General features: G+C 43.1%; 1 protein-coding gene across 7 annotated transcripts in view; it reads left to right on the top strand.

Annotated features, from left to right (window-relative positions):
* LOC308611757 (carboxyl-terminal PDZ ligand of neuronal nitric oxide synthase protein) overlaps window positions 1-14,207 on the top strand; it is a 310,501-nt gene that overhangs the window by 187,427 nt on the left and 108,867 nt on the right. Inside the window, exon 1 of one of the 7 annotated variants that reach the window (XM_081223788.1) lies at window positions 10,328-10,634. The exons of the other annotated variants lie outside the window; for them this stretch is intronic. The gene's annotated coding sequence lies outside the window, so the exon portion shown is untranslated. Of the gene's footprint in view, window positions 1-10,327; window positions 10,635-14,207 lie in introns of those variants that run through there. 7 annotated transcript variants of the gene reach the window in all.

Below are 14,207 nucleotides of genomic sequence, written 5' to 3'. Positions count from 1 at the left end.
TCTTGTTTGATCTTCAGAAGAATTGCTTACTTGCTGCTCACACTCTATGTTTTTCACATTCTCTCTCGTCATAAACTGACTTCCAGCCTCATCTTTCTGCAAGAATAATTCTTGTTAAAGAAATTAGTGATCACTCTCTCCAAACCCATCTGAGGTTTTCCAGTCATCTTCCTTGACTTCTCAGGAACATTTGTCACCATTGATCATCACCACTTCCTTTAAAGTTTTTGGCTTTGTCAGTACATCACACCTTCCTGATTTTACCCCCTCTGGCCATCCTTTCTATTAGATTGAATCGTACAGAAATTGCTGGTAGTCAGCTCTTTTGGTCCAAGAAATGCACTTTCCTGTGGTTTCATAGAGAAGTTGGTCCTATTATAGTCTATAAGTTTTGGAGTTCTCTTATCTTCTCTCTTTATGCTGACATTGGGTAATCTCATATACATTTACAACTATACACAGACAATCCAGAATTTGTATGTTTGATTGAGACCTCTTCTCTGACTCCAAATTTTTATTTTTACCACTGATTACTTGACGTCTCTTCTTGGATTTCTCAAGGATACTTCGGTATCATCATGTCCAGAATCAAACTCTTACTCTTCTTCTGTGAATCTGGTTCTGTTCCAGTTATCCTGGTCCAGTGACTGGCACCACCACGTACACAGTTGCACAGACATTAGTAACCTGTCTCTGGGTCCCTTGCTCTTCCTCCAGTCCCTGTTACATTTACTTCTGTACTAGGTCTTGAATCCAACAGCTTCTCTTCATCCCCACTACCCTCCTAGTGGTCCTAGTTCAAGTGGACTCTTGCAGTAACATCTGAATGGTCTCCCTACATCTTTGCCAGCCTTGCCCCACCCTTTTGGTCTGTTCTTCATACTATGACCAGAGTGAGCTTTTGAAATCAGAATCTTCAGCCATGCGCCTCCTCATCCTCCCAACTTAAATATATTCTTTGCTTCCTTTTTCTCTTAGGCTAAAGGCCACACTTCTTAACATGGCCTTACTGGTGCAAGGTGGCCCCCTGCCTCTTTCTTTAGCCTCTTCTCCCTTCACTGCTCCCTTCCTGTCTTTTCTGGGGGTCACACTGCTCTTCTTTCCATTTCTGTGGCCTCTGTACTCCCTCCAGCCCATGGCCTTTGCCTAGGTGGTGACCTTTGCCTGGACTATTTGTCCTCCCTTCTTTGCTTTCTTAGCTTCTATTTATGTTTTAAATTTTTACTTGTCAGTTCCCTGAAGAGGCCTTCCTTTTCTTTCCTGACAAGGTCACATCTCCCTAACATAAGCTCATTTTCTTTATGAAAGTCCTCAGTTACAATTTTTGTGGATTTGTGTGATTCTTGGATGTGTACATCCTCATAACAACTCCAAATTAGGCTGATCCCATTTTACAGATGAGAGAACTGAGGCAGGTGATTTGCCTGAGATAATTCAGCTAGAAGGTTGACTGAGCTGGGAGTTGAACCCAAATCTGTGTGATTATGTATTTATTAATGCTAGGATCAGTTTTGAGGAACAGAAAAACCTGAAATAACAGAAGTTTATACACAAGGTAGAAGTCTTTCTTTGTCATGTAATACTGTCCCAAGGTGGTTTGGTAGCCTGTGGTGTCAGAGACCTTGGCTACTTACGTGTGTTGCTTCACTTGATCTTAACTTGACCTTGTGGTCCAATATGACCTTGTCTGAGGCCAGGGAGGAGCACAGAGGGCACATGCAACTACCTCTTAAGGAAGGTTTCCCTAAGCTGCCATGGGGCACTTTTGTTTATGTCCCATTGGCTCGAACTTAGTCTTATGGCCACATAAACTGCAAGGGAGGCTGGGAAGTGAAGTCACTATTCCAGATGGCCATATGCTAGCTAAATATTGGGGTTTCTATTACCCTAGGAGGAGAAGCAGTGTGTATCAGGAGATTACAGGCAGTCTCTGTGTAAGACTGTAAAACCCAAGCTCTTGACCACTGAGCTTGCAAGTTCCTGGTCTCAAGGATTTCTGTTTTACTAGGGAAACAAAATATAAACAAACGATAAGTTAACAGTAAAAGAGAAATACCAGTGAAGTAATATCAGTAATAGGATGTTACCAAGCATGTGGTATGTGTTCAGAAATACCAGATAATTTTTGGTGGTATCCAGGAAGGCTTCAGGTGTTAGGTGGGCATGGCAGTCCATCACCATGAATCACTTGGTAAGAAAATTATCCCTTTCTAGTTCCCTTTCATTCTTTCTGATGATATCAACACCTGATATTTATCTTTACCATTTTAATACTGGTTATAAGAGGACTGCTTTTTAATCTCATTGGTGTCAGTGAAGCTTTTGTTTGTCTTCTGGTTCTTGGTATTTTCCTCCCTACCGAGTCTTTACACATGGTTACTTTTGTTGTTGTCGTCAAAGGCTTTGACCAAAGGGCTGTCTGTTCATCTTCTGAATAGTGCTGTATGGCATGCTTCTTCTGTTGAATGCTGGGTTTCTAACTAAAGAAGAACCTGTTAATTATGAAAACATTTCACTAGGATGCTCATAATTCTGATCTTTTGTCCTTTTCTTCCTAGAGGACACATATTTCAATGGTGAGCCATGGAGCGATAGGCCACAGTGTAACGACTGCACTTCTGTAGTTGTGGAAAAACCAGTAGTAGTAGTAGTAGTAGTAGTAGTAGCAGCAGCAGCAGCAGTAGTACTAGTAGTAGTGGTAGAAGAAAAACTAGCAGATGGATCAAAGAGCTGTATCTTCCCTACTGAGGTAATACTACTTCCAAACTAATGTTTGAAGAGAGAAAAATCTGCTTCTGTTAGTTTTAGCACTGCTACAGTTGGTGTAGAGAATCATACAGAATTTTCCTAGAGGGCCCCACCTGTGTTAGGGAATGGTCATAACACCTGGTGTATTGGCTACATGTGTTCATCTTCTCTCCCTCCCAAATCTCACTGAAATAACCATTAGGACAAAGAGAATAGAAGAGGAAATAGTAAAAGACTTCAGTGACTTTTTAAAAGACAAAATGTGTGGTGTGTTGATGGCTTTAGTTGAACAGAGGCAGCGTCAGATGACAGGTAAGTTGATTGATGTGGGAAAGCTCTGGAGAGGCTCAAGACATGGAGGATACCAGTTGTTGCAAAAGGCAGAGGTAAAGTGCCAAGATGAAAAAGATTTTAAGTAGAAGTCTTCATACTGAACTGGCAGGACCCTAGAGCTCCCTCCCCTGTTTCTGGAATATTGATTGTAAGAAGACTTATCTCTGGAGAAACTGAATAGCCCCAGAGAAATGACCTCTAGGCCTTGACATTTGAAGATTTCGGCAACTAGAAGGCCAGTTTGCATCCTGATCACTCTCTAGGGAACTTCACTTGTCAGTGAGGCCTTCCAGGCAACTAGCCCCACCCGCTACACAGAGCATTTCCAGTCAGCTTTTGACTTTTTTCTCCTCAAATAGGGGTGGGCAGCCCAAAATCATGAAATATTTGGGGAAACCATCCTACACAATAGAGAGACAAAAATAACTAAAATGAAAGGAAGAAGCTGAAGAAAACAGAGATAGCAGAGATCAGAAGAAAACCTAAAAAAACAAAAAACAAACCTGGAATTAAGACACTATGTCCTAAAATAAGAACAGAATGCTATGAAAAAGAAATAATTAGAGAACTCTCCAAAATTAAAAATATGATATTCAAACTAAAAGAGAAATCAATGGGGGACTTCCCTGGTGGCGCAGTGGTTGAGAATCCACCTACCAGTGCAGAGGACACCGGTTTGAGCCCTGGTCTGGGAAGATCCCATATGCCGCAGAGAAGCTAAGCCCGTGTGCCACAACTGCTGAGCCTGTGCTCTAGAGCCCGCGAGCCACACCTACTGAGCCCACGTGCCACAACTACTGAAGCCCGCGCGCCTGGAGCCCGTGCTCTGCAACAAGAGAAACCACCGCAGTGAGAAGCCCATACAGCGCAACGAGGAGCAGCCCTCTCTCGCCGCAACTAGAGAAAGCCCGTGTGCAGCAACGAAGACCCAATGCAGCCAAAAATAAATTTATTAAAAAAAAAAAAAAGAAATCAATGGAAGTGTTGAAAGGTTAAGAAAGAGAGAGAAAAAATCAGCTAAAAATTAGAATAAAAATACAAGGTGGGAGAGAAAAGATTAGTAAATCAGAGAATCAATCTGGGAAGTCTGATAAATATGGGTTTTAAAACGGAACAGAAAAAAGCAAATAGGAAATTGTCAAAGGAGCAATACAAGAAAAATTTCCAAGTTGATTTAACTTTTTCAGATTGAAAGGACCCACTGAATAATCAGCACAGTGAAAATAAAAAGGACTCACTGAGTGTTCAGGGCACATCCAGGCAAACTAAGGCACCTCAAGGATCAATTCCTTCTCCAGAGGTAGCTGTGCTGTAACTCTTCTCTATGGCTGCCCCTTTCCATTTTAGAAGGGGCCATAGCGTATCACTTGAGGAAGACTCATGTTCTGTCTTTTAAGCTCATTGAGTTTGGGAACCTTGCAGTCAGTTTCTTATGGCAAAATAGACCTGACGGTTCCTTGGTTGTCTTAATTATTCATTATCAAATAAAATGTCCCTGTTTTTAAAGTTGGATTTACTTTTATTCTTTGTAGTGACTGGAGGAGGAGTTAAGAGATACAGAGAAATGAAATGAGGAAGCTTTTTCCCACCTTTTTGAGAAGTAATTTGAAACATTTTTAAAAAGATAATAGCTGATATTTTGGAAACTAGAATGAATAAACTCATTCAAGTTTAAAAAATCAGTGTTCATTTTTGAGCAGTGATCTGAACCTAATTGGTTGCAACCAAGTATCATCCTGATCAGAAAAGGGTTGGGAAGAAATAAAAGGAACTCAGCTCCTTTTAGACTGGAGAAAAATAGTTCTTTTGGCGGGGAGGGGCACAATTATTCCAAGAAAAGAAATTGTTTAAATGACATATTATTATGTAACTTAGTCATAGAAGATACTTTGATTTGGGCTCAGAATGTGATGATTGCTACAAAACGAAGACTATTTGAGATAATTTTCTAAGGGCTCTAGCTACTGTTGTTTGGTTTTTTTCACCAATTTTCTTTTGAAAAAGTAGGAAAGAGAATAGTTTTCTGGTCCACCCAGTCGCCTGATTTCCTAAAAGATGTTAAGCTCTTAGGAAAACTCAACAGACTCAAACAGGCTGAGTCTGTTTCCTAAACTGAAGTAACTTTTCAAAGTGTTGGGCTAAGTGTCCAAGGGGCTTTAACCTACAATTCTGAGAATTTATGATGCCATGACTCTCCTTTATCATAGCCATTAAAACAACCAAGTATTGTAAAAGGAAAAATAAATCGAAGGAGAACAATGGCCATATTTGGAAGACTGTCTTCCTCCCAAATTAAATGGCAACTAGCCAAAAACCTGTCCATTGGTGGTATTCCTCCTGCCTGGGATCCAGTTGCCTCTATGTATGGGTAGTAGTATTATTTCTTGTCACTTTCTCACTTCACTGGGCAGTTAGTCTCCTTTACGAGTTCCTTGCTTCCTCACTTGCCTTCTAATATTCTTGACACAGCAGCCAGAGTGATTGTCACAGCAAGTCCTTATATTTGGCTGGAAATGCAATAATAGTTGCTAAAGAGGATATAAAGCGGAACCTATATAGCTCCTGTTTTCAAAGAACTTACATTTTGGTTGAGAAGATGGAAAAGAACCATGTTCTAAGTTAAGAGTATTAGATAGGTTTTATATATAGCATTATTATAAAATCAGTCCCCTGAGTGCTAATTGCCATAGCAGTTTGGAAGAAATTCCTTTAGTTTATGATTGTCAGGGGAGGTTTTTATGAAGTGATATTTGAAGTACAACTTATGGGAATGCTTTGGATAGATGAAGGAAACAAGCAAGGAGTTTTAAGGTAATAATTGCATGAGTAACAGTGCAGACATGATAAAATCCAAGTATCTTCAGGATGTACAGTGAATAAAGTGCCGTGCAGTTAAACTGTTGCAGCATGGTATTTCATAGAGGTCAGTGATTTTCACATTTTTCTTTTTTAAAGTCAAGACCCCTTTTGTTAAGCAGAATATTATGTGAAACTCCAACATATTAAACACGAGAACTGTAGCTTCTGTGGATAAAGCCGGATGCAGGTGGAGAGTGCTCACCCATTTCTGCCTGTGTGATTTCTCAGCTCTACACTGGGGGTCTTTGGGGCTCTCTCGCCAGACACAGGGCTCTGAGGAATAAAGCTTAGAAACCACATGCTTTAGGGAGCAGCTTGGTGGGAGAAAGAAAACTGACCACTTTGGGTCAGTTGATAAAAAGTGTTGGATATCCGGGCTTCCCTGGTGGCGCAGTGGTTGAGAGCCCGCCTGCCGATGCAGGGGGCGCGGGTTCGTGCCCCGGTCCGGGAAGATCCCACATGCCGCGTGAGCGGCTGGGCCCGTGAGCCGTGGCCGCTGAGCCTGCGCGTCCGGAGCCTGTGCTCCGCAGCGGGAGATGCCACAACAGTGAGAGGCCCGCGTACCGCAAAAAAAAAAAAAAAAAAAAAAAAAAGGATATCCAACACTTTTTTTTTTTTTTTTTTTTGCGGTACGCGGGCCTCTCACTGTTGTGGCATCTCCCGCTGCGGAGCACAGGCTCCGGACGCGCAGGCTCAGCGGCCACGGCTCACGGGCCCAGCCGCTCACGCGGCATGTGGGATCTTCCCGGACCGGGGCACGAACCCGCGCCCCCTGCATCGGCAGGCGGGCTCTCAACCACTGCGCCACCAGGGAAGCCCGGATATCCCTTTTGAGTTTCTTGTTTAGCCGGTGAGTTGTTATAGAAAATTTTTGATCAGAACCTTTTAACATAGTGTTACAGGAAGATTAGGATGGTGGCAGGGTGCAGTTTTTTGTGCCCCCTCACCCCACAGCATGATCCTTAGAACACCCCACGGTAGTCCACTGAGAGTGTTTACTTTTTCTGACTAAGGAGCAAGATATGTGTGGCTGAAATAACTTAAGGGGAGAAAGGAAGAAAAGATATTAGGGCCAAGTTGGTGAGTGCTGGCCAAGGTTAAATAGGATAATACATGTGATAGTGCTCTGAAATTTATCAAAGACTATTGTGTAGAAGACTAAATCCTGTGAGTTAGAGTGGTATCCTAGCAGCAGGAATATTATGATAGAGTGGGAGAGAGGAAGCAGCCTTCGGACATAGGAGACACCGGCTCAGCCTTGCTGATTCCAAGGGCATGAACTTAGCTCTCAGGTCAGTAGTAATGACCACCAGCTCCCTGCTTTCCTCTTGTACTGAGGACTTTCTTGATTCATTCCTTATGACAGTGCCTTTCCCATTTGCAGCATGTGTGCAGAACAGGAAGGGAATTCTGCAGCACGCGTTCCAGAATGGCTGGCTGAAGCTGGGGGATGCTGCCAACCATGTAGATTTTCCATGTCCGCTCAAGACTCTGTGCAGGGAGTGAAGCACAGACGTCTGATCCTCTGAGAAGGAGAAACAAACCCAGCGAGGCGGCAGCATGACTAGAGGACCTTAGATCGGGATGATGTGAAGAAGAACGGAACACACTGCATTCCCCCTTCCTCTCAAGCTGACTGTCGCCAGATGATTTCATCAGCTGCTCCCCTGCAGGCCTTCCCTCCACTGGGTGCTCAGGGCATGCATTCATTATTCAGCTTGTCTTTTTGTCTGAGTCGCAAGTTTGTTAGCCTTTGCTTAGTGTGGATTCAGAGACAGGCAGAGGGGTTCAGAAACCAACAGGGTGGTAGGCTCAGTGTCGCTTTGTGACAGTACACCTGAGACTGGGGTGCGATTCCTGCCTAGGAAACTAGGCTGAAAAATGATTTCTGCCCCTGGGAATGTTGTAATTTGATCTTGAATTCTAGGGCCTAAAGAGGCATATCCAGGCCTGGTCACAGCTCTCTAAGGCAATAGGATATCCCCCCTAGTCTGGAATAATGGCCTCCCGTAGGGGCTGAGTTGCCATGGTTGAGCAGGCTTGGAAATAGCAGGCGGATGACCTTATGGGTGTCCATTGCCCCAGTGCAGTGATTCAGGCAGCACCTTTACTGGCTGTGTATAGGCTGGAAGGAACTCTGTGGCTGGGAAGACTTCCCTCATCTCCTTAGACAATATGAGGTTCTCCTGGATGAGCTGGTACTGTAGGGCACCGCTGGAAGCCCCTGCCCATGACCTGGGAGGCAGAGGGTCCGAATTGTCTAGTTTGCACTTCGGTGGGGACAGTGCTTCTCACATTCAGTCTGTACCAACCCTGGAGGAGTGGGGGACTCCTGAGGAGGAGGTAGGGATGCATCCCCCATCCTGATGTTTCATCCAGCCCTAAACATTTTAATTTATTGTTTTAAATTAACAGGGTAAAATAGATTTTAAACTGTAGTTTTATGAATTTTAGTTTATGTATAGATTTGTGTCACCACCGCCACAATTAGGATACGGCACTATTCCATCACCCCGAAGATCTCCTTTGCACTATCCCTTTGTGGTCAGTCATGCCCTCTTCCACCCCTACTCCCTGGCAACTACCCTGATTTGTTCTCTGTCTTTGTGTCTCTGTTCTTTTGCCTTTCTGAGAATGTTACCTAACTGGACTCATACAGTATGTAATCTTTTGAGACTGGCTTCTTTCATTCAGCGTTAATGTCTTTGCAGTACTTTCAAGTTTTGTGCGTATCCATAGTTGATTCTTTTATATATATTAATTTTTTTTACATTCCAACTGATTTACCTGTAATTTTTTATAGCAACACTACATCACACATGAAGTACCTGTTTTTCCTTATATTTTTCAGTAGTATTTCACTATATAGATGTACCACAGTTTATCTATTCACCTGTTTGAAGGGTATTTGGTTGTTTCTAATTTTGGCAATTATACATGGAGCTGCTAAACATTCATATACAGGTGTTTGTGTGAACAGAAGTTTTTCTTTCTCTAGGGTGGGTACCTAGCTGAGGTATTGTTGGGCATATGGTAAGTGTATGTTTATGGGAAACTTCAGAACAGTTTTCCAGAACGGTTGTGCTATTTTACATTCCCGTCAGCAGTGTACGAGGGGTCCAGTTGCTCTACATCCTCACCAGTGCTTGGTGGTTGTAGTATTTTCTAATTTAGCTATTCTCATGGGTACACAGTGGAATCCCATTGTGGTTTTAATTTGCACTTGCCTAATGGCTGTTGAACACCTTTTCATGGGAGGCCATTATTCCAGACTCGGGGGAATATCCTGTTGTCTGAGGGAGCTGTAATGAGGTCTGGACATGTCTCAGTAGGCCCTGAGACTCACGATGCAGACTTCAGAGGTTCCAATGTGCAAAAATAATCTTCCAGCCTAGTTTCCCAGGCAGGAGTCTCGCTGCAGTCCCAGTTCTTCCTGTCACACAGCAACACTGAACCAACTACCAGACCTCGTTGGCTTCTTCTCATGAGATTGTTTGCCTACCGTAGAGCCTCTGATGAAGTGCTGTCCAAGTCCTTTGCCCAATTTGTACTTGGGTGGTTTTTTATTGTTGAGTTTTGAGAGTCCTTTGTATGTTCTGGGTTTATTTTTGATCAGCTGTGTAATTTGCAAATCTTTTCTCCCAGTCTTTAGCTTGTCTTTTTACTCACTTCAAATTGGCTTCCACAGAGAAAAAGTTTTAAATTTTGATGAAGTTTAATTTATCAATTTTCTTTGACCGTGCTTTGGGTGTCATGTCTAAGAATTCTCTGTAACCCTGGGTCGTGAAAATTTCCTTCTGTTCTAAAAGTTTTATAGGTTCACATTTAAACTTGTGATTTATTTTGAATTAATTTTTGCCTAAGGTGTGAGGTTTATGTCATAGTTCATTTGCTTGCCTAGTCTGGTCCTATCTCACTCCCGGTAGTTCATTGTCTTTTCTTGACAAGTTTGACTTTAGATTTCCATTGCAAGTGACGAAAATCAGCCTCAGATTACAGATTGTTGCTTCATGGGAAAAGAATCCCAGGAATAGGCCCCATGTCAGAAATCGGGCGATTTTGCAGTTCTTAGTATAAGGGGTTTCTTCTCCCTATTTTTGTCCTCATTTTTGAATAGTCAGAATAGGTCCGTGTTTCAAATCTTATCTGCCTCCCAAGGTCCCCACATATATTTTCCATTCTCCATGCAGTGATCTCATTCCTGTACTGTGGGTGTCTCAGTGGTTGTGCTTGGTACCTGAACATGATGTCATAGGGAGGAGACAGAAAATTCAGAAGAAACTCAGGTGGGGTAAAGCAGGGATTGGCAAACTATGGCTATGGATCAAATCCAGCCCACTGCCTATAGCCACTGACTTATATATTGCCTATGGCTGCTTTTATGCTACAGTGGCAGAGTTGAATAGTTGGAACAGAGACCACATGGCCCTCAAAGCATAAAATATTTACTCTCTTGCCCTTTACAGAAAAGTATTGCCAGCTCATGGAGTTGAGGCTGGTACTGGGGATGAGTTTCAGGGTAGGACACTTTGCTGAGGTTAAAACTGAATCTTGTAGAAAACAAGCGATAACAGTGCTTTTCCTACCATAAACCATCCTAACATCTTTTGATCCAGTATCATCATAGGAATTTGGAGGAAGTAAAATCTGGTGCAGCCTTGGAATAACCTAGTGGTGATGGGCTTAAAGGAAAGGTGAGACTGAGTGGAGATTATGTGGTGCATCTGAGTCAGTCCTGATGTGGGAGGGGGAGACTCAGGGACTTAGGGGTGATGTGATGACCAGCATTTACCTGTTACCCCTCCTGGACTCTTTGTTTCTCTGTATCTGCTACACTTGACTTCACTGGTCCGCAGCCTTAGCTGCACATTAGAATCACCTGGTCTGTACTCCAGACCAATTAAGCCAATTTCTGAGGTGGGATCGAGATGCCAGGATTTCTTAAGTTTCCCAGGTGTTCCCGGTGTAAGCCACAGTTGAGAACCTTCATTCCACTTTGCAATTCTTTAGACCCCGAGGAAATATTGCCACCTACTGACAGTAGGAAGTTATTATGCTAGGAAACAAGTCAGTAACTCTTCAGATTCCATTCCAGTTTGGGATCTTGTGCTCTGGATAATGTTTTTTATTTTTATCATTTGTATATTAGAGTTTGACTTTTGACCATCTTAAGGTAGCTCTCAATAAGTAACACCCTGTCTCAGTTTTGATGTAACCCAGAATATTGGCGTATACAATTGGTAGGAATCATGGAATATTAACACTGAAGAAAACCCTAGAGGTCATTAGCTCAAACAGCTAGCATGTCCAAGTATCTTTTGGACTTATATACTCTGGTCCTAGAGCCTTGCTACTCAAAGTGTGGTCCATGGATCAAAAGTGTCAGCAACACCTGGGACCTTGTTAGAAAGGCAGGACTTGCCTCCTCCACCCCCCACCTCTGAACCCACCCACACTCCCTGACCCACAGAATCTGTAACTTAACAAGATCCTCAGATGATTCATATGGATCTTAAAGCTTGAGAAGCACTGCTTTAGAGAATCATAAGTGGAAGGTTCTGTGAGTACATTTCAATTCATAGTAGGAAACTACTTTTCAAACACAGCGGCCAGAATTCCTTTAGACTGAAGGATCACTTGACAGGGACAGCACTGTTACTTCTAAGGGCCCTCCCAAGTCTGATTTTATTGTTTTTCTCCTCCTCCTCCTCAAATAGTTTCTTCAGTGTCTCCCAAGAATGACTTTCTTTATACCTCATACCATGAACGTGCGTTGCAGCCATCTGTTCTGTGGTGCGCACTGTGGTCTTCCCATTGTTTCCCCGCTTAAACCTGGAAACTCTTATGACCCTAATGGATGAGTGCAAGCACAGGTTATCCAAGTCTTCTCATTTCTTTCTCATTGTGCTGCTGGATCTAAACTAAGGGAGAAAGGTTGAATGGATCAAAGACTTGGGAGAGGCTAGGAAAGGGAGTCCCATATGAATGCCTACGCAACTTCTAAATTCCCCTCTAATTCCTATGCCCAGATTCTCCAGTACAAGGTCGACTTTTTTGATGTATAACACATCTTCTGTGCTCATCTGTGCTGTCATCGTTGAGAGCATTGCTACTTTTTCCCAGGCATGGGATTTAGAGATGATTTCCTTATCCTGGTTCTCAGTCCATACAGTGATCTCATCCGGACATTTTCTTTATTCTTACAACCCAGTACTTGATATATGTTCCTGGTCTTTCCTAGGTTTCCCATTTCCAGTCTCTCTCCTTTTGGAATCCTCAGTGCTGGTGCCAAGATTATGTTCAACATCTGCCCCTCTGCTTTTCACTGTTTTCAAAACCCTAAAGAATGTAACTCCCTCCTCCTTTCTATGCAAAACTCTTAATAATTTATTTTCCAGTTGAGAACCCTCCCCCATCTGTCTGCATCCTATCTCCCTCCCATCCTCTACCTCTGCTTCTGGGATCAGCCTGGCCTGGCCAAACACCCTGAATTCCTTTTTATTATACCTTCTCCCCTTCCTTCTTCAAGTGGGCCTGCCCATCACACTCTTCCTACAAGGGCTGTGAGCTTTGTGTTACCTTGAATCACATTTAGAGCGGGGAAGGTTCTCAGATACAATCTAACCCAATACCCTTATCTCGCAAAAGAGAAGAGTAATACCCAGAGAGGTTAGGTGGCCAAGGTCACACAGCTAAGAGTGCAAATGCTTCATGTGAAGTAGCATCACTGTCCAGTGTGGTTCCTTCAGGGGACTTCGTAATACTTGATGTGAACTGTTTCATTTAACTATAAGGTGAGTGTGGGGATGTGCATGGTGGATGGTGAGGGATGCAGGGAAGTCACAAAACATGATGGATTGCCTTCTTTTAAAGAGAGGTAAATCAAGCCTTAGAAAGACAGAAGGGTTCATTGTTTGTCTCATACCATTTTTGGTCTGAGGCAACCTTAAATTCTTCATTCATGACTCTACTAAATACTGGCAGGCGCTTACTCCTTCTAGGGGGCGGTATGTGTGTGTATGTGTGTGTGTAGATATGAGTTATACTGTTTAAGCATTGTTGTGTCTTTTATTTTCTTCCTCTGCAAGATGATTTTAATGTCCCTTATCTTTCTACTTACATGAGATACCGTGTTAACCGTTTAGAGGAGGGTCTGGGTTAGATATTAGAGGAGAAGGATAGAATTGGTCACAGTCGGGGTTTGTTTTTTATTTTTGGCTTTTCATCCACCTATGCCTCTATTTTTACTTAAAGGGAGAAGGTTCTAATACATGTTTTTAATGTGCTGCAAGAACTAGCGGAGGGAAAAGCAACCTGAAAGCAGTGGATTATTATTAGTAGTGGTACTTACCTTTATAAATCACCCCTTTGGGCCCCTTAATCATTTGGTTTGTTGTTTAGCTCCCCGTGACCTGTCAACATGCTCTCAGTCAGAAAAAGTGATGGCTGTATTCCAGGGCCTGTCTCGTCTCCTCTCTATAGGGAGCAACCACCACTCAGAGGCTCCCTTGAGTACACAGCCTGAAATTGCCTGCATTTGAGTCTGCCACTGCGTCATCCAAGGGCCTGTTTAATTTGCCCTCTACCATCATGCCGGTCTCTCCACACTGAAAATGCCTCCTTCCCACAGAACATCTGTGTTTGGATGAACCTCTCTCCCCGCTTCTCAGTGTTCCAAACAGCAATGAACTTGGATATTTCCTGCCCTGAAGGCCTCCTTATGTTCAGAGGGCCCCTTTGCCATGTTTTTCTGACCTCATTGGCATTCTGTGCCCTTCCCAGTTCGTTGATATTGTCCTTGGGTGTGGAACAGGGCAGGAAGCAACAAAGGAAATGAGGGCAGCCAGTGCGATTAGTATGGGAAAGAATTTGGGGTGGGGGGAGATTGTATGCTTTCCACTGAGTGGTCTGAGAATATTCCAGATCCTATGAAGTTAATTTCCAGTAAGTTCTTCCTCCTTTTCTTGCTTCCTGTTATAAGATGGAGTTGCCTGCTTATCAGAGAGCTCATTACACATGTACTGAATGAAAGGAGGAATGAATGAATAATTATATTTGCTGGAGCCAGGATTCTGGGCTGGTGGGGTGCTGGGGCTGTAGGGAACAGATGTTGAAAATAGGACTAAGAGTCAGAAGAGGTGGGTTCCAGGCTTGGGTGTTCCTCCAATGAACCTGGGGAACTTTTTTACCATCCTTGGGTAGTGACTTCTTCATCCATAAGATGAAATATCTGATCAACATCTGTGGTCCCAAACATTTCAAGCACA

The sequence above is a fragment of the Mesoplodon bidens genome (assembly GCF_964165515.1).
Source record: "Mesoplodon bidens genome assembly, chromosome: 2".
Classification (NCBI taxonomy): domain Eukaryota; kingdom Metazoa; phylum Chordata; class Mammalia; order Artiodactyla; family Ziphiidae; genus Mesoplodon; species Mesoplodon bidens.
The sequence above is the reverse complement of the archived record's forward strand: the minus strand, read 5'-3'. Positions and strand labels throughout refer to the sequence as shown.